Source organism: Camelus bactrianus, chromosome 2, assembly GCF_048773025.1.
Source record: "Camelus bactrianus isolate YW-2024 breed Bactrian camel chromosome 2, ASM4877302v1, whole genome shotgun sequence".
In the NCBI taxonomy this organism is placed as follows: domain Eukaryota; kingdom Metazoa; phylum Chordata; class Mammalia; order Artiodactyla; family Camelidae; genus Camelus; species Camelus bactrianus.
In genome coordinates this window covers 4,506,150-4,526,630 of record NC_133540.1, presented here as the reverse complement: position 1 = coordinate 4,526,630, position 20,481 = coordinate 4,506,150, and positions in this window count along the sequence as shown.

Below are 20,481 nucleotides of genomic sequence, written 5' to 3'. Positions count from 1 at the left end.
GCTTTTCCAGCCCAACCCCCGCCATTCCCCGGCAGCCCGCACAGGGAGGGACTGGGGGAAGACACTCGAAGGGCTCCTAGGAGAACCCGGGTGCTGCAGACAGAAGACGGAACCTCCCCACACTCAGAATTCCGGAACATGGATGACTGTGTGGGGGAGGTTCGGGGCCGCACTCCACGCAGCTGCCTGGTGTCACAGGTGTTCCACGGCAGGGGGAAGTCCGCTAATTACCTCCCCTGTCCATGGGGAGGCACTAGATGTTACCTGCGTTTCCAGCCCAACCCCCGCCATTCCCCAGCAGCCCGCACAGGCAGGGACTGGGGGAAGACAGTCGAAGGGCTCCTAGGAGAACCCGGTTGCTGCAGACAGAAGACGGAACCTCCCCACACTCAGAATTCCGGAACACGGGTGACTGTGTGGGTGAGGTTTAGGGCCGCCCTCCACGCAGTTTCCTGGTGTCACAGGTGTTCCCTCGCAGGGGGAAGTCCGCTAATTACCTCCCCTGTCCATGGGGAGGCACTAGATGCTACCTGCGTTTCCAGCCCAACACCCGACTTTCCCCGGCAGCCCGCACAGAGAGGGACTGGGGGAAGACACTCGAATGGCTCCTAGGAGATCCCGGGTGCTGCAGACAGAAGTCGGAACCTCCCCACACTCAGAATTCCGGAACACGGCTGACTGTGTGGGTGAGGTTTAGGGCCGCACTCCACGCAGCTTCCTGGTGTCACAAGTGTTCCCTCGCTGGGGTAAGTCCGCTAATTACCTCCCATGTCCATGGGGAGGAACTAGATGCTACCTGGGTTTCCAGGCCAACCCCCGCCTTTACCCGGCAGTCCGCACTGGGAGGGACTCGGGGAAGACACTCGAATGGCTTCTAGGAGATCCCGCGTGCTGCAGACAGAAGACGGAACCTCCCCACACTCAGAATTCCGGAACACGGCTGACTGTGTGGGTAAGGTTTAGGGCCGACCTCCACGAAGCTTCCTGGTGTCACAGGTGTTCCTTTGCAAGGGAAAGTCCGCTAATTACCTCCCCTGTCCATGGGGAGGCACTACATGCTACCTGCGTTTCCAGCCCAACCCCCGCCTTTCCCGGCTGCCCGCACTGGGAGGGACTCGGGGAAGACTCTCGAAGGGCTCCTAGGAGATCCCGGGTGCTGCAGACAAAAGACGGAACCTCCCCACACTCAGAATTCCGGAACCCGGGTGACTGTGTGGGTGAGGTTTAGGGCCGCCCTCCACGCAGCTTCCTTGTGTCACAGGTGTTCCCTCGCAGGGGGAAGTCCGCTAATTACCTCCCCTGTCCATGGGGAGGCACTAGATGCTACCTGCGTTTCCAGGCCAACCCCCGCCTTTCCCCGGCAGCCCGCACTGGGAGGGACTCGGGGAAGACTCTCGAAAGGCTCCTACGAGATCCCGAGTGCTGCAGACAGAAGAAGGAACCTCCCCACACTCAGAATTCCGGAACACGGGTGACTGTGTGGGTGAGGTTTAGGGCCGCCCTCCACGCAGTTTCCTGGTGTCACAGGTGTTTCCTCGCACGGGGAAGTCCGCTAATTACCTCCCCTGTCCATGGGGAGGCACTAGATGCTACCTGCATTTCCAGGCCAACACCCGACTTTCCCCGGCAGCCCGCACAGGGAGGGACTGGGGGAAGACACTCGAATGGCTCCTAGGAGATCCCGGGTGCTGCAGACAGAAGACGGAACCTCCCCACACTCAGAATTCCGGAACATGGATGACTGTGTGGGGGAGGTTCGGGGCCGCACTCCACGCAGCTTCCTGGTGTCACAAGTGTTCTCTCGCTGGGGTAAGTCCGCTAATTACCTCCCATGTCCATGGGGAGGCACTAGATGCTACCTGCGTTTCCAGCCCAACCCCCGCCTTTACCCGGCAGTCCGCACTGGGAGGGACTCGGGGAAGACACTCGAATGTCTTCTAGGAGATCCCGCGTGCTGCAGACAGAAGACTGAACCTCCCCACACTCAGAATTCCGGAACACGGCTGACTGTGTGGGTAAGGATTTGGGCCGAACTCCACGAAGCTTCCTGGTGTCACAGGTGTTCCTTTGCAAGGGAAAGTCCGCTAATTACCTCCCCTGTCCATGGGGAGGCACTACATGCTACCTGCGTTTCCAGCCCAACCCCCGCCTTTCCCCGGCTGCCCGCACTGGGAGGGACTCGGGGAAGACTCTCGAAGGGCTCCTAGGAGATCCCGGGTGCTGCAGACAAAAGACGGAACCTCCCCACACTCAGAATTGCGGAACCCGGGTGACTGTGTGGGTGAGGTTTAGAGCCGCCCTCCACGCAGCTTCCTTGTGTCACAGGTGTTCCCTCGCAGGGGGAAGTCCGCTAATTACCTCCCCTGTCCATGGGGAGGCACTAGATGCTACCTGCGTTTCCAGCCCAACCCCCGCCTTTCCCCGGCCGCCCGCACTGGGAGGGACTCGGGGAATACACTCGAATGGCTCCAAGGAGATCCCGGGTGCTGCAGACAGAAGACGGAACCTCCCCACACTCAGAATTCCGGAACACGGCTGACTGTGTGGGTGAGGTTTAGGGCCGACCTCCAAGAAGGTTCCTGGTGTCACAGGTGTTCCCTCGCAGGGGGAAGTCCGCTAATTACCTCTCCTGTCCAGGGGGAGGCACTAGATGCTACCTGCGTTTCCAGATCAACCCCCGCCTTTCCACGGCAGCACGCACTGGGAGGGACTCGGGGAAGACTCTCGAAGGGCTCCTAGGAGATCCCGGGTGCTGCAGACAGAAGACGGAACCTCCCCACACTCAAAATTCCGGAACACGAGTGACTGTGTGGGTGAGGTTTAGGGCCGCCATCCACGCAGCTTCATGGTGTCACAGGTGTTCCCTCGCAGGGGGAATTCCGCTAATTACCTCCCCTGTCCATGGGGAGGCACTAGATGCTACCTGCGTTTCCAGCACAATCCCCGCATTTCCTCGGCTGCCCGCACTGGGAGGGACTCGGGGAAGACTCTCGAAGGGCTCCTAGGAGATCCCGGGTGCTGCAGACAAAAGACGGAACCTCCCCACACTCAGAATACCGGAACACGGCTGACTGTGTTGGGGAGGTTCGGGGCCGCCCTCCACGAGGCTCCCTGGTGTCACAGGTGTTCCCTGGCAGGGGGAAGTCCGCTATTTATCTCCCTTGTCCATGGAGAGGCACTAGATGCTACCTGCTTTTCCAGCCCAACCCCCGCCTTTCCCCGGCAGCCCGCACTGGGAGGGACTGGGGGAAGACACTCGAAGGGCTCCTAGGAGAACCCGGGTGCTGCAGACATAAGACGGAACCTCCCCACAGTCAGAATTCCGGAACATGGCTGACTGTGTGGGGTAGGTTCGGGGCCGCATTCCACGCAGCTGCCTGGTTTCACAGGTTTTCCCTGGCAGGAGGAGGTCCGCTAATTACCTCCCCTGTCCATGGGGAGGCACTAGATGCTACCTGCGTTTCCAGCCCAACCCTCGCCTTTCCCTGGAAGCCCGCACTGGGTGGGACTCGGGGAAGACTCTCGAAGGGCTCCTAGGAGATCCCGGGTGCTGCAGACAAAAGACGGAACCTCCCCACCCTCAGAATCCAGGAACACGGCTGACTGTGTGGGAGAGGTTCGGGGCCGCCCTCCACGCAGCTGCCTGGTGTCACAGGTGTTCCCTGGCAGGGGGAAGTCCGCTAATTATCTCCCTTGTCCATGGGGAGGCACAAGATGCTACCTGCTTTCCCAGCCCAACCCCCGCCTTTCCCCGGCAGCCCGCACAGGGATGGACTGGGGGAAGACACTCGAAGGGCTCCTAGGAGATCCCGGGTGCTGCAGACAGAAGACGGAACCTCCACACACTCAGAATTCCGGAACACGGCTGACTGTGTGGGTGAGGTTTAGGGCCGCCCTCCACGAAGCTTCCTGGTGTCACAGGTGTTCCTTCGCAGGGGGAAGTCCGCTAAATACCTCTCCTGTCCAGGGGGAGGCACTAGATGCTACCTGCGTTTCCAGATCAACCCCCGCCTTTCCACGGCAGCACGCACTGGGAGGGACTCGGGGAAGACTCTCGAAGGGCTCCTAGGAGATCCCGGGTGCTGCAGACAGAAGACGGAACCTCCCCACACTCAAAATTCCGGAACACGAGTGACTGTGTGGGTGAGGTTTAGGGCCGCCATCCACGCAGCTTCATGGTGTCACAGGTGTTCCCTCGCAGGGGGAAGTCCGCTAATTACCTCCCCTGTCCATGGGGAGGCACTAGATGCTACCTGCGTTTCCAGCCCAACCCCCGCCTTTCCCCGGCAGCCCGCACTGGGAGGGACTGGGGGAAGACACTCGAAGGGCTCCTAGGAGAACCCGGGTACTGCAGACATAAGACGGAACCTCCCCACAGTCAGAATTCCGGAACACGGCTGACTGTGTGGGGTAGTTTCGGGGCCGCATTCCACGCAGCTGCCTGGTTTCACAGGTGTTCCCTGGCAGGAGGAGGTCCGCTAATTACCTCCCCTGTCCATGGGGAGGCACTAGATGCTACCTGCGTTTCCAGCCCAACCCTCGCCTTTCCCTGGAAGCCCGCAATGGGTGGGACTCGGGGAAGACTCTCGAAGGGCTCCTAGGAGATCCCGGGTGCTGCAGACAAAAGACGGAACCTCCCCACCCTCAGAATCCAGGAACACGGCTGACTGTGTGGGAGAGGTTCGGGGCCGCCCTCCACGCAGCTGCCTGGTGTCACAGGTGTTCCCTGGCAGGGGGAAGTCCGCTAATTATCTCCCTTGTCCATGGGGAGGCACAAGATGCTACCTGCTTTCCCAGCCCAACCCCCGCCTTTCCCCGGCAGCCCGCACAGGGAGGGACTGGGGGAAGACACTCGAAGGGCTCCTAGGAGAACCCGGGTGCTGCAGACAGAAGACGGAACCTCCCCACACTCAGAATTCCGGAACACGGGTGACTGTGTGCGTGAGGTTTACGGCCGCCCTCCACGCAGCTGCCTGGTGTCACAGGGGTTCCCTGGCAGGGGGAATTCCGCTAATTACCTCCCCTGTCCATGGGGAGGCACTAGATGCTACCTGAGTTTCCAGCCCAACCCCTGACTTTCCCCGACAGCCCGCACTTCGAGGGACTCGGGGAACACACTCGAAGGGCTCCTAGGAGAACCCGAGTGCTGCAGACAGAAGACGAAACCTCCCCACACTCAAAATTCCGGAACACGGGTGACTGTGTGGGTGAGGTTTAGGGCCGCACTCCACGCAGCTTCCTGGTGTCACAGTTGTTCCCTGGCAGGGGGAAGTCCGCTAATTACCTCCCTTGTCCTTGGGGAGGCACTAGATGCTACCTGCTTTTCCAGCCCAACCCCCAACTTTACCCGGCAGCCCGCACAGGGAGGGACTGGGGGAAGACTTTCGAAGGGCTCCTAGGAGAACCCGGGTGCTGCAGACATAAGACGGAACCTCCCCACACTCAGAATTCCGGAACACGGATGACTGTGTGGGGGAGGTTCGGGGCCGCACTCCACGCAGCTTCCTGGTGTCACAAGTGTTCCCTCGCTGGGGTAAGTCCGCTAATTACCTCCCATGTCCATGGGGAGGCACTAGATGCTACCTGCGTTTCCAGCCCAACCCCCGCATTTACCCGGCAGTCCGCACTGGGAGGGACTCGGGGAAGACACTCGAATGGCTTCTAGGAGATCCCGCGTGCTGCAGACAGAAGACGGAACCTCCCCACACTCAGAATTCCGGAACACGGCTGACTGTGTGGGTAAGGTTTAGGGCCGACCTCCACGAAGCTTCCTGGTGTCACAGGTGTTCCTTTGCAAGGGGAAGTCCGCTAATTACCTCCCCTGTCCATGGGGAGGCACTACATGCTACCTGGGTTTCCAGCCCAACCCCCGCCTTTCCCCGGCTGCCCGCACTGGGAGGGACTCGGGGAAGACTCTCGAAGGGCTCCTAGGAGATCCCGGGTGCTGCAGACAAAAGACAGAACCTCCCCACACTCAGAATTCCGGAACCCGGGTGACTGTGTGGGTGAGGTTTAGGGCCGCCCTCCACGCAGCTTCCTTGTGTCACAGGTGTTCCCTCGCAGGGGGAAGTCTGCTAATTACCTCCCCTGTCCATGGGGAGGCACTAGATGCTACCTGCGTTTCCAGGCCAACCCCCGCCTTTCCCCGGCAGCCCGCACTGGGAGGGACTCGGGGAAGACACTCGAAGGGCTCCTACGAGATCCCGAGTGCTGCAGACAGAAGAAGGAACCTCCCCACACTCAGAATACCAGAACACGGGTGACTGTGTGGGTGAGGTTCGGGGCCGCCCTCCACGCAGCTGCCTGGTGTCACAGGTGTTCCCTGGCACGGGGAATTCCGCTAATTACCTCCCCTGTCCAGGGGGAGGCACTAGATGCTACCTGCTTTTCCAGCCCAACCCCCGCATTTCCCCGGCCGCCCGCACTGGGTGGGACTCGGGAAGACACTCGAATGGCTCCTAGGAGATCCCGGGTGCTGCAGACAGAAGACGGAACCTCCCCACACTCAGAATTCCGGAACACGGCTGACTGTGTGGGTGAGGTTTAGGGCCGCCCTCCACGCAGCTTCCTGGTGTCACAAGTGTTCCCTCGCAAGGGGAATTCCGCTAATTAACTCCCCTGTCCATGGGGAGGCACTAGATGCTACCTGCGTTTCCAGCCAAACCCCCGCCTTTCCCCGGCAGCCCGCACTGGGAGGGACTCGGGGAAGACACTCGAAGGGCTCCTACGAGATCCCGGGTGCTGCAGACAGAAAAAGGAACCTCCACACACTCAGAATTCCGGAACACGGGTGACTGTGTGGGTGAGGTTCGGGGCCGCCCTGCACGCAGCTGCCTGTTGTCACAGGTGTTCCCTGGCAGGGGGAAGTCCGCTAATTACCTCCCCTGTCCAGGGGGAGGCACTAGATGCTACCTGCGTTTCCAGCCCAACCCCCGCATTTCCCCGACCGCCCGCACTGGGAGGGACTCGGGAAGACACTCGAATGGCTCCTAGGAGATCCCGGGTGCTGCAGACAGAAGACGGAACCTCCCCACACTCAGAATTCCGGAACACGGCTGACTGTGTGAGTGAGGTTTAGGGCCGCCCTCCACGAAGCTTCCTGGTGTCACAGGTGTTCCTTCGCAGGGGGAAGTCCGCTAATTACCTCTCCTGTCCAGGGGGAGGCACTAGATGCTACCTGCGTTTCCAGATCAACCCCCGCCTTTCCACGGCAGCACGCACTGGGAGGGACTCGGGGAAGACTCTCGAAGGGCTCCTAGGAGATCCCGGGTTCTGCAGACAGAAGACGGAACCTCCCCACACTCAAAATTCCGGAACACGAGTGACTGTGTGGGTGAGGTTTAGGGCCGCCATCCACGCAGCTTCATGGTGTCACAGGTGTTCCCTCGCAGGGGGAAGTCCGCTAATTACCTCCCCTGTCCATGGGGAGGCACTAGATGCTACCTGCGTTTCCAGCCCAACCCCCGCCTTTACCCGGCAGTCCGCACTGGGGGGACTCGGGGAAGACACTCGAATGGCTTCTAGGAGATCCCGCGTGCTGCAGACAGAAGACGGAACCTCCCCACACTCAGAATCCCGGAACACGGCTGACTGTGTTGGGGAGGTTCGGGGCCGCCCTCCACGAGGCTCCCTGGTGTCACAGGTGTTCCCTGGCAGGGGGAATTCCGCTATTTATCTCCCTTGTCCATGGAGAGGCACTAGATGCTACCTGCTTTTCCAGCCCAACCCACGCCTTTCCCCGGCAGCCCGCACTGGGAGGGACTGGGGGAAGACACTCGAAGGGCTCCTAGGAGTACCCGGGTGCTGCAGACATAAGACGGAACCTCCCCACACTCAGAATTCCGGAACACGGCTGACTGTGTGGGGGAGGTTCGGGGCCGCATTCCACGAAGCTGCCTGGTTTCACAGGTGTTCCCTGGCAGGAGGAGGTCCGCTAATTACCTCCCCTGTCCATGGGGAGGCACTAGATGCTACCTGCGTTTCCAGCCCAACCCTCGCCTTTCCCTGGAAGCCCGCACTTGGTGGGACTCGGGGAAGACTCTCGAAGGGCTCCTAGGAGATCCCGGGTGCTGCAGACAAAAGACGGAACCTCCCCACCCTCAGAATCCCGGAACACGGCTGACTGTGTGGGAGAGGTTCGGGGCCGCCCTCCACGCAGCTGCCTGGTGTCACAGGTGTTCCCTGGCAGGGGGAAGTCCGCTAATTATCTCCCTTGTCCATGGGGAGGCACAAGATGCTACCTGCTTTCCCAGCCCAACCCCCGCCTTTCCCTGGCAGCCCGCACAGTGAGGGACTGGGGGAAGACACTCGAAGGGCTCCTAGGAGAACCCGGGTGCTGCAGACAGAAGACGGAACCTCCCCACACTCAGAATTCCGGAACACGGTTGACTGTGTGCGTGAGGTTTAGGGCCGCCCTCCACGCAGCTGCCTGGTGTCACAGGGGTTCCCTGGCAGGGGGAATTCCGCTAATTACCTCCCCTGTCCATGGGGAGGCACTAGATGCGACCTGCTTTTCCAGCCCAACCCCTGACTTTCCCCGACAGCCCGCACTTCGAGGGACTCGGGGAACACACTCGAAGGGCTCCTAGGAGAACCCGAGTGCTGCAGACAGAAGACGGAACCTCCCCACACTCAAAATTCCGGAACACGGGTGACTGTGTGGGTGAGGTTTAGGGCCGCACTCCACGCAGCTTCCTGGTGTCACAGTTGTTCCCTGGCAGGGGGAAGTCCTCTAATTACCTCCCTTGTCCTTGGGGAGGCACTAGATGCTACCTGCTTTTCCAGCCCGACCCCCGCCATTCCCCGGCAGCCCGCACAGGGAGGGACTGGGGGAAGACACTCGAAGGGCTCCTAGGAGAACCCGGGTGCTGCAGACAGAAGACGGAACCTCCCCACACTCAGAATTCCGGAACATGGATGACTGTGTGGGGAAGGTTCGGGGCCGCACTCCACGCAGCTGCCTGGTGTCACAGGTGTTCCCCGGCAGGGGGAAGTCCGCTAATTACCTCCCCTGTCCATGGGGAGGCACTAGATGTTACCTGCGTTTCCAGCCCAACCCCCGCCATTCCCCAGCAGCCCGCACAGGCAGGGACTGGGGGAAGACAGTCGAAGGGCTCCTAGGAGAACCCGGTTGCTGCAGACAGAAGACGGAACCTCCCCACACTCAGAATTCCGGAACACGGGTGACTGTGTGGGTGAGGTTTAGGGCCGCCCTCCACGCAGTTTCCTGGTGTCACAGGTGTTCCCTCGCAGGGGGAAGTCCGCTAATTACCTCCCCTGTCCAAGGGGAGGCACTAGATGCTACCTGCGTTTCCAGCCCAACACCCGACTTTCCCCGGCAGCCCGCACAGAGAGGGACTGGGGGAAGACACTCGAATGGCTCCTAGGAGATCCCGGGTGCTGCAGACAGAAGTCGGAACCTCCCCACACTCAGAATTCCGGAACACGGCTGACTGTGTGGGTGAGGTTTAGGGCCGCACTCCACGCAGCTTCCTGGTGTCACAAGTGTTCCCTCGCTGGGGTAAGTCCGCTAATTACCTCCCATGTCCATGGGGAGGCACTAGATGCTACCTGCGTTTCCAGCCCAACCCCCGCCTTTACCCGGCAGTCCGCACTGGGAGGGACTCGGGGAAGACACTCGAATGGCTTCTAGGAGATCCCGCGTGCTGCAGACAGAAGACGGAACCTCCCCACACTCAGAATTCCGGAACACGGCTGACTGTGTGGGTGAGGTTTAGGGCCGCTCTCCACGCAGCTTCCTGGTGTCACAGGTGTTCCCTGGCAGGGGGAAGTCCGCTAATTACCTCCCCTGTCCATGGGGAGGCTCAAGATGCTACCTGCGTTTCCAGCCCAACCCCTGCCTTTCCCGGCAGCCCGCACTTGGAGGGAATCGGGGAACAAAATAGAAGGGCTCCTAGGAGATCCCGGGTGCTGCAGACAGAAGACGGAACCTCCCTACACTCATATTCCGGAACACGGGTGACTGTGTTGGTGAGGTTTAGGGCCGCACTCCACGCAGCTTCCTGGTGTCACAGTTGTTCCCTGGCAGGGGGAAGTCCGCTAATTACCTCCCTTGTCCATAGGGAGGCACTAGATGCTACCTGTTTTTCCAGGCAAACCTCCGCCTTTCCCCGGCAGCCCGCACAGGGAGGGACTGGGGGAAGACACTCGAAGGGCTCCTAGGAGAACCCGGGTGCTGCAGACAGAAGACGGAACCTCCCCAAACTCAGAATTCCGGAACATGGAATACTGTGTGGGGGAGGTTCGGGGCCGCCCTCCACGAAGCTGCCTGGTGTCTCAGGTGTTCCCTGGCAGGGGGAAGTCCGCTAAATACCTCCCCTGTCCATGGGGAGGCACTAGATGCCACCTGCGTTTCCAGACTAAACCCCTCCATTCCCCGGCTGCCCGCAATGGGAGGGACTCGGGGAAGACTCTCAAAGGGCTCCTAGGAGATCCCGGGTGCTGCAGACAAAAGACGGAACCTCCCCACACTCAGAATCCCGGAACACGGCTGACTGTGTGGGGGAGTTACGGGGCCGCCCTCCACGAGGCTCCCTGGTGTCACAGGTGTTCCCTGGCAGGGGGAATTCCGCTATTTATCTCCCTTGTCCATGGAGAGGCACTAGATGCTACCTGCTTTTCCAGCCCAACCCCCAACTTTCCCCGGCAGCCCGCACAGGGAGGGACTGGGGGAAGACACTCGAAGGGCTCCTAGGAGAACCCGGGTGCTGCAGACATAAGACGGAACCTCCCCACACTCAGAATTCCGGAACACGGCTGAGTGTGTGGGGGAGGTTCGGGGCCGCATTCCACGCAGCTGCCTGGTTTCACAGGTGTTCCCTGGCAGGGGGAGGTCCGCTAATTACCTGCCCTGTCCATGGGGAGGCACTAGATGCTACCTGCGTTTCCAGCCCAACCCCCGCCTTTCCGCGGAAGCCCGCACTGGGAGGGAATCGGGGAAGACTCTCGAAGGGCTCCTAGGAGATCCCGGGTGCTGCAGACAAAAGACGGAACCTCCCCACCCTCAGAATCCCGGAAAACGACTGACTGTGTGGGAGAGGTTCGGGGCCGCCCTCCACGCAGCTGCCTGGTGTCACAGGTGTTCCCTGGCAGGGGGAAGTCCGCTAATTATCTCCCTTGTCCATGGGGAGGCACAAGATGCTACCTGCTTTCCCAGCCCAACCCCCGCCATTCCCCGGCAGCCCGCACAGGGAGGGACTGGGGGAAGACACTCGAAGGGCTCCTAGGAGAACCCGGGTGCTGCAGACAAAAGACGGAACCTCCCCACACTCAGAATCCCGGAAAACGACTGACTGTGTGGGAGAGGTTCGGGGCCGCCCTCCACGCAGCTGCCTGGTGTCACAGGTGTTCCCTGGCAGGGGGAAGTCCGCTAATTACCTCCCCTGTCCATGGGGAGGCACTAGATGCTACCTGCGTTTCCAGCCCAACCCCTGCCTTTCCCGGCAGCCCGCACTTGGACGGAATCGGGGAACACACTAGAAGGGCTCCTAGGAGATCCCGGGTGCTGCAGACAGAAGACGGAACCTCCCCACACTCATATTCCGGAACACGGGTGACTGTGTTGGTGAGGTTTAGGGCCGCACTCCACGCAGCTTCCTGGTGTCACAGTTGTTCCCTGGCAGGGGGAAGCCCGCTAATTACCTCCCTTGTCCATAGGGAGGCACTAGATGCTACCTGCTTTTCCAGCCAAACCTCCGCCTTTCCCCGGCAGCCCGCACAGGGAGGGACTGGGGGAAGACACTCGAAAGGCTCCTAGGAGAACCCGGGTGCTGCAGACAGAAGACGGTACCTCCCCAAACTCAGAATTCCGGAACATGGAATACTGTGTGGGGGAGGTTCGGGGCCGCACTCCACGAAGCTGCCTGGTGTCACAGGTGTTCCCTGGCAGGGGGAAGTCCGCTAATTAACTCCGCTGTCCATGGGGAGGCACTAGATGCTACCTGCGTTTCCAGACTAACCCCCGCCATTCCCCGGCTGCCCGCAATGGGAGGGAATCGGGGAAGACTCTCGAAGTGCTCCTAGGAGATCCCGGGTGCTGCAGACAGAAGACGGAACCTCCCCATACTCAGAATTCCGGAACACGGCTGACTGTGTGGGTGAGGTTTTGGGCCGCCCCCACGCAGCTTCCTGGTGTCACAGGTGTTCCCTCGCAAGGTGAAGTCCGCTAATTACCTCCCCTGTCCGTGGGGAGGCACTAGATGCTACCTGCGTTTCCAGCCAAACCCCCGCCTTTTCCCGGCAGCACGCACTGGGAGGGACTCGGGGAATACACTCGAAGGGCTCCTACGAGATCCCGAGTGCTGCAGACAGAAGAAGGAACCCCCCCACACTCAGAATACCGGAACACGGATGACTGTGTGGGTGAGGTTCGGGGTCGCCCTCCACGCAGCTTCCTGGTGTCACAGGAGTTCCTTTGCAAGGGGAAGTCCGCTAATAACCTCCCCTGTCCATGGGGAGGCACTAGATGCTACCTGCGTTTCCAGACTAACCCCCGCCTTCCCCGGCTTCCCGGAATGGGAGGGACTCTGGGAAGACTCTCGAAGTGCTCCTAGGAGATCCCGGGTGCTGCAGACAGAAGACGGAACCTCCCCACACTCAAAATTCCGGAACACGGGTGACAGTGTGGGTGAGGTTTATGGCCGCACTCCACGCAGCTTCCTGGTGTCACAGTTGTTCCCTGGCAGGGGGAAGTCCGCTAATTACCTCCCTTGTCCTTGGGGAAGCACTAGATGCTACCTGCTTTTCCAGCCCAACCCCCGCCATTCCCCGGCATCCCGCACAGGGAGGGACTGGGGGAAGACACTCGAAGGGCTCCTAGGAGAACCCGGGTGCTGCAGACAGAAGACGGAACCTCCCCACACTCAGAATTCCGGAACATGAATGACTGTGTGGGGGAGGTTCGGGGCCGCACTCCACGCAGCTGCCTGGTGTCACAGGTGTTCCCCGGCAGGGGGAAGTCCGCTAATTACCTCCCCTGTCCATGGGGAGGCACTAGATGTTACCTGCGTTTCCAGCCCAACCCCCGCCATTCCCCAGCAGCCCGCACAGGCAGGGACTGGGGGAAGACAGTCGAAGGGCTCCTAGGAGAACCCGGTTGCTGCAGACAGAAGACGGAACCTCCCCACACTCAGAATTCCGGAACACGAGTGACTGTGTGGGTGAGGTTTAGGGCCGCCCTCCACGCAGTTTCCTGGTGTCACAGGTGTTCCCTCGCAGGGGGAAGTCCGCTAATTACCTCCCCTGTCCATGGGGAGGCACTAGATGCTACCTGCGTTTCCAGCCCAACACCCGACTTTCCCCGGCAGCCCGCACAGGGAGGGACTGGGGGAAGACACTCGAATGGCTCCTAGGAGATCCCGGGTGCTGCAGACAGAAGTCGGAACCTCCCCACACTCAGAATTCCGGAACACGGCTGACTGTGTGGGTGAGGATTAGGGCCGCACTCCACGCAGCTTCCTGGTGTCACAAGTGTTCCCTCGCTGGGGTAAGTCGGCTAATTACCTCCCATGTCCATGGGGAGGCACTAGATGCTACCTGAGTTTCCAGCCCAACCCCCGCCTTTACCCGGCAGTCCGCACTGGGAGGGACTCGGGGAAGACACTCGAATGGCTTCTAGGAGATCCCGCGTGCTGCAGACAGAAGACGGAACCTCCCCACACTCAGAATTCCGGAACACGGCTGACTGTGTGGGTAAGGTTTAGGGCCGAACTCCACGAAGCTTCCTGGTGTCACAGGTGTTCCTTTGCAAGGGAAAGTCCGCTAATTACCTCCCCTGTCCATGGGGAGGCACTAGATGTTACCTGCGTTTCCAGCCCAACCCCCGCCATTCCCCAGCAGCCCGCACAGGCAGGGAATGGGGGAAGACAGTCGAAGGGCTCCTAGGAGAACCCGGTTGCTGCAGACAGAAGACGGAACCTCCCCACACTCAGAATTCCGGAACACGGGTGACTGTGTGCGTGAGGTTTAGGGCCGCCCTCCACGCAGTTTCCTGGTGTCACAGGTGTTCCCTCGCAGGGGGAAGTCCGCTAATTACCTCCCCTGTCCATGGGGAGGCACTAGATGCTACCTGCGTTTCCAGCCCAACACCCGACTTTCCCCGGCAGCCCGCACAGAGAGGGACTTGGGGAAGACACTCGAATGGCTCCTAGGAGATCCCGGGTGCTGCAGACAGAAGTCGGAACCTCCCCACACTCAGAATTCCGGAACACGGCTGACTGTGTGGGTGAGGTTTAGGGCCGCACTCCACGCAGCTTCCTGGTGTCACAAGTGTTCCCTCGCTGGGGTAAGTCCGCTAATTACCTCCCATGTCCATGGGGAGGAACTAGATGCTACCTGAGTTTCCAGGCCAACCCCCGCCTTTACCCAGCAGTCCGCACTGGGAGGGACTCGGGGAAGACACTCGAATGGCTTCTAGGAGATCCCGCGTGCTGCAGACAGAAGACGGAAACTCCCCACACTCAGAATTCCGGAACACGGCTGACTGTGTGGGTAAGGTTTAGGGCCGACCTCCACGAAGCTTCCTGGTGTCACAGGTGTTCCTTTGCAAGGGAAAGTCCGCTAATTACCTCCCCTGTCCATGGGGAGGCACTACATGCTACCTGCGTTTCCAGCCCAACCCCCGCCTTTCCCCGGCTGCCCGCACTGGGAGGGACTCGGGGAAGACACTCGAATGGCTCCAAGGAGATCCCGGGTGCTGCAGACAGAAGACGGAACCTCCCCACACTCAGAATTCCGGAACACGGCTGACTGTGTGGGTGAGGTTTAGGGCCGACCTCCACGAAGCTTCCTGGTGTCACAGGTGTTCCCACGCAGGGGGAAGTCCGCTAATTACCTCTCCTGTCCAGGGGGAGGCACTAGATGCTACCTGCGTTTCCAGCCCAACCCCCGCCTTTCCACGGCAGCACGCACTGGGAGGGACTCGGGGAAGACTCTCGAAGGGCTCCTAGGAGATCCCGGGTGCTGTAGACAGAAGACGGAACCTCCCCACACTCAAAATTCCGGAACACGAGTGACTGTGTGGGTGAGGTTTAGGGCCGCCATCCACGCAGCTTCATGGTGTCACAGGTGTTCCCTCGCAGGGGGAAGTCCGCTAATTACCTCCCCTGTCCATGGGGAGGCACTAGATGCTACCTGCGTTTCCAGCACAATCCACGCCTTTCCTCGTCTGCCCGCACTGGGAGGGACTCGGGGAAGACTCTCGAAGGGCTCCTAGAAGATCCCGGGTGCTGCAGACAAAAGACGGAACCTCCCCACACTCAGAATCCCGGAACACGGCTGACTGGGTTGGGGAGGTTCGGGGCCGCCCTCCACGAGGCTCCCTGGTGTCACAGGTGTTCCCTGGCAGGGGGAAGTCCGCTATTTATCTCCCTTGTCCATGGAGAGGCACTAGATGATACCTGCTTTTCCAGCCCAACCCCCGCCTTTCCCCGGCAGCCCGCACTGGGAGGGACTGGGGGAAGAAACTCGAAGGGCTCCTAGGAGTACCCGGGTGCTGCAGACATAAGACGGAACCTCCCCACACTCAGAATTCCGGAACACGGCTGACTGTGTGGGGGAGGTTCGGGGCCGCATTCCACGAAGCTGCCTGGTTTCACAGGTGTTCCCTGGCAGGATGAGGTCCGCTAATTACCTCCCCTGTCCATGGGGAGGCACTAAATGCTACCTGCGTTTCCAGCCCAACCCTCGCCTTTCCCTGGAATCCCGCACTTTGTGGGACTCGGGGAAGACTCTCGAAGGGCTCCTAGGAGATCCCGGGTGCTGCAGACAAAAGACGGAACCTCCCCACCCTCAGAATCCCGGAACACGGCTGACTGTGTGGGAGAGTTTCGGGGCCGCCCTCCACGCAGCTGCCTGGTGTCACAGGTGTTCCCTGGCAGGGGGAAGTCCGCTAATTATCTCCCTTGTCCATGGGGAGGCACAAGATGCTACCTGCTTTCCCAGCCCAACCCCCGCCTTTCCCTGGCAGCCCGCACAGGGAGGGACTGGGGGAAGACACTCGAAGGGCTCCTAGGAGAACCCGGGTGCTGCAGACAGAAGACGGAACCTCCCCACACTCAGAATTCCGGAACACGGTTGACTGTGTGCGTGAGGTTTAGGGCCGCCCTCCACGCAGCTGCCTGGTGTCACAGGGGTTCCCTGGCAGGGGGAATTCCGCTAATTACCTCCCCTGTCCATGGGGAGGCACTAGATGCTACCTGCTTTTCCAGCCCAACCCCTGACTTTCCCCGACAGCCCGCACTTCGAGGGACTCGGGGAACACACTCGAAGGGCTCCTAGGAGAACCCGAGTGCTGCAGACAGAAGACGGAACCTCCCCACACTCAAAATTCCGGAACACGGGTGACTGTGTGGGTGAGGTTTAGGGCCGCACTCCACGCAGCTTCCTGGTGTCACACTTGTTCCCTGGCAGGGGGAAGTCCTCTAATTACCTCCCTTGTCCTTGGGGAGGCACTAGATGCTACCTGCTTTTCCAGCCCAACCCCCGCCATTCCCCGGCAGCCCGCACAGGGAGGGACTGGGGGAAGACACTCGAAGGGCTCCTAGGAGAACCCGGGTGCTGCAGACAGAAGACGGAACCTCCCCACACTCAGAATTCCGGAACATGGATGACTGTGTGGGGGAGGTTCGGGGCCGCACTCCACGCAGCTGCCTGGTGTCACAGGTGTTCCCCGGCAGGGGGAAGTCCGCTAATTACCTCCCCTGTCCATGGGGAGGCACTAGATGTTACCTGCGTTTCCAGCCCAACCCCCGCCATTCCCCAGCAGCCCGCACAGGCAGGGACTGGGGGAAGACAGTCGAAGGGCTCCTAGGAGAACCCGGTTGCTGCAGACAGAAGACGGAACCTCCCCACACTCAGAATTCCGGAACACGGGTGACTGTGTGGGTGAGGTTTAGGGCCGCCCTCCACGCAGTTTCCTGGTGTCACAGGTGTTCCCTCGCAGGGGGAAGTCCGCTAATTACCTCCCCTGTCCATGGGGAGGCACTAGATGCTACCTGCGTTTCCAGCCCAACACCCGACTTTCCCCGGCAGCCCGCACAGAGAGGGACTGGGGGAAGACACTCGAATGGCTCCTAGGAGATCCCGGGTGCTGCAGACAGAAGTCGGAACCTCCCCACACTCAGAATTCCGGAACACGGCTGACTGTGTGGGTGAGGTTTAGGGCCGCACTCCACGCAGCTTCCTGGTGTCACAAGTGTTCCCTCGCTGGGGTAAGTCCGCTAATTACCTCCCATGTCCATGGGGAGGAACTAGATGCTACCTGCGTTTCCAGGCCAACCCCCGCCTTTACCCGGCAGTCCGCACTGGGAGGGACTCGGGGAAGACACTCGAATGGCTTCTAGGAGATCCCGCGTGCTGCAGACAGAAGACGGAACCTCCCCACACTCAGAATTCCTGAACACGGCTGACTGTGTGGGTAAGGTTTAGGGCCGACCTCCACGAAGCTTCCTGGTGTCACAGGTGTTCCTTTGCAAGGGAAAGTCCGCTAATTACCTCCCCTGTCCATGGGGAGGCACTACATGCTACCTGCGTTTCCAGCCCAACCCCGGCCTTTCCCGGCTGCCCGCACTGGGAGGGACTCGGGGAAGACTCTCGAAGGGCTCCTAGGAGATCCCGGGTGCTGCAGACAAAAGACGGAACCTCCCCACACTCAGAATTCCGGAACCCGGGTGACTGTGTGGGTGAGGTTTAGGGCCGCCCTCCACGCAGCTTCCTTGTGTCACAGGTGTTCCCTCGCAGGGGGAAGTCCGCTAATTACCTCCCCTGTCCATGGGGAGGCACTAGATGCTACCTGCGTTTCCAGGCCAACCCCCGCCTTTCCCCGGCAGCCCGCACTGGGAGGGACTCGGGGAAGACACTCGAAGGGCTCCTACGAGATCCCGAGTGCTGCAGACAGAAGAAGGAACCTCCCCACACTCAGAATTCCGGAACACGGGTGACTGTGTGCGTGAGGTTTAGGGCCGCCCTCCACGCAGTTTCCTGGTGTCACAGGTGTTTCCTCGCACGGGGAAGTCCGCTAATTACCTCCCCTGTCCATGGGGAGGCACTAGATGCTACCTGCATTTCCAGGCCAACACCCGACTTTCCCCGGCAGCCCGCACAGAGAGGGACTGGGGGAAGACACTCGAATGGCTCCTAGGAGATCCCGGGTGCTGCAGACAGAAGACGGAACCTCCCCACACTCAGAATTCCGGAACATGGATGACTGTGTGGGGGAGGTTCGGGGCCGCACTCCACGCAGCTTCCTGGTGTCACAAGTGTTCTCTCGCTGGGGTAAGTCCGCTAATTACCTCCCATGTCCATGGGGAGGCACTAGATGCTACCTGCGTTTCCAGCCCAACCCCCGCCTTTACCCGGCAGTCCGCACTGGGAGGGACTCGGGGAAGACACTCGAATGTCTTCTAGGAGATCCCGCGTGCTGCAGACAGAAGACGGAACCTCCCCACACTCAGAATTCCGGAACACGGCTGACTGTGTGGGTAAGGATTTGGGCCGAACTCCACGAAGCTTCCTGGTGTCACAGGTGTTCCTTTGCAAGGGAAAGTCCGCTAATTACCTCCCCTGTCCATGGGGAGGCACTACATGCTACCTGCGTTTCCAGCCCAACCCCCGCCTTTCCCCGGCTGCCCGCACTGGGAGGGACTCGGGGAAGACTCTCGAAGGGCTCCTAGGAGATCCCGGGTGCTGCAGACAGAAGACGGAACCTCCCCACACTCAAAATTCCGGAACACGAGTGACTGTGTGGGTGAGGTTTAGGGCCGCCATCCACGCAGCTTCATGGTGTCACAGGTGTTCCCTCGCAGGGGGAATTCCGCTAATTACCTCCCCTGTCCATGGGGAGGCACTAGATGCTACCTGCGTTTCCAGCACAATCCCCGCCTTTCCTCGGCTGCCCGCAATGGGAGGGACTCGGGGAAGACTCTCGAAGGGCTCCTAGGAGATCCCGGGTGCTGCAGACAAAAGACGGAACCTCCCCACACTCAGAATACCGGAACACGGCTGACTGTGTTGGGGAGGTTCGGGGCCGCCCTCCACGAGGCTCCCTGGTGTCACAGGTGTTCCCTGGCAGGGGGAAGTCCGCTATTTATCTCCCTTGTCCATGGAGAGGCACTAGATGCTACCTGCTTTTCCAGCCCAACCCCCGCCTTTCCCCGGCAGCCCGCACTGGGAGGGACTGGGGGAAGACACTCGAAGGGCTCCTAGGAGAACCCGGGTGCTGCAGACATAAGACGGAACCTCCCCACAGTCAGAATTCCGGAACATGGCTGACTGTGTGGGGTAGGTTCGGGGCCGCATTCCACGCAGCTGCCTGGTTTCACAGGTTTTCCCTGGCAGGAGGAGGTCCGCTAATTACCTCCCCTGTCCATGGGGAGGCACTAGATGCTACCTGCGTTTCCAGCCCAACCCTCGCCTTTCCCTGGAAGCCCGCACTGGGTGGGACTCGGGGAAGACTCTCGAAGGGCTCCTAGGAGATCCCGGGTGCTGCAGACAAAAGACGGAACCTCCCCACCCTCAGAATCCAGGAACACGGCTGACTGTGTGGGTAAGGTTTAGGGCCGACCTCCACGAAGCTTCCTGGTGTCACAGGTGTTCCTTTGCAAGGGAAAGTCCGCTAATTACCTCCCCTGTCCATGGGGAGGCACTACATGCTACCTGCGTTTCCAGCCCAACCCCCGCCTTTCCCCGGCTGCCCGCACTGGGAGGGACTCGGGGAAGACACTCGAATGGCTCCAAGGAGATCCCGGGTGCTGCAGACAGAAGACGGAACCTCCCCACACTCAGAATTCCGGAACACGGCTGACTGTGTGGGTGAGGTTTAGGGCCGACCTCCACGAAGCTTCCTGGTGTCACAGGTGTTCCCACGCAGGGGGAAGTCCGCTAATTACCTCTCCTGTCCAGGGGGAGGCACTAGATGCTACCTGCGTTTCCAGCCCAACCCCCGCCTTTCCACGGCAGCACGCACTGGGAGGGACTCGGGGAAGACTCTCGAAGGGCTCCTAGGAGATCCCGGGTGCTGTAGACAGAAGACGGAACCTCCCCACACTCAAAATTCCGGAACACGAGTGACTGTGTGGGTGAGGTTTAGGGCCGCCATCCACGCAGCTTCATGGTGTCACAGGTGTTCCCTCGCAGGGGGAAGTCCGCTAATTACCTCCCCTGTCCATGGGGAGGCACTAGATGCTACCTGCGTTTCCAGCACAATCCACGCCTTTCCTCGTCTGCCCGCACTGGGAGGGACTCGGGGAAGACTCTCGAAGGGCTCCTAGAAGATCCCGGGTGCTGCAGACAAAAGACGGAACCTCCCCACACTCAGAATCCCGGAACACGGCTGACTGGGTTGGGGAGGTTCGGGGCCGCCCTCCACGAGGCTCCCTGGTGTCACAGGTGTTCCCTGGCAGGGGGAAGTCCGCTATTTATCTCCCTTGTCCATGGAGAGGCACTAGATGATACCTGCTTTTCCAG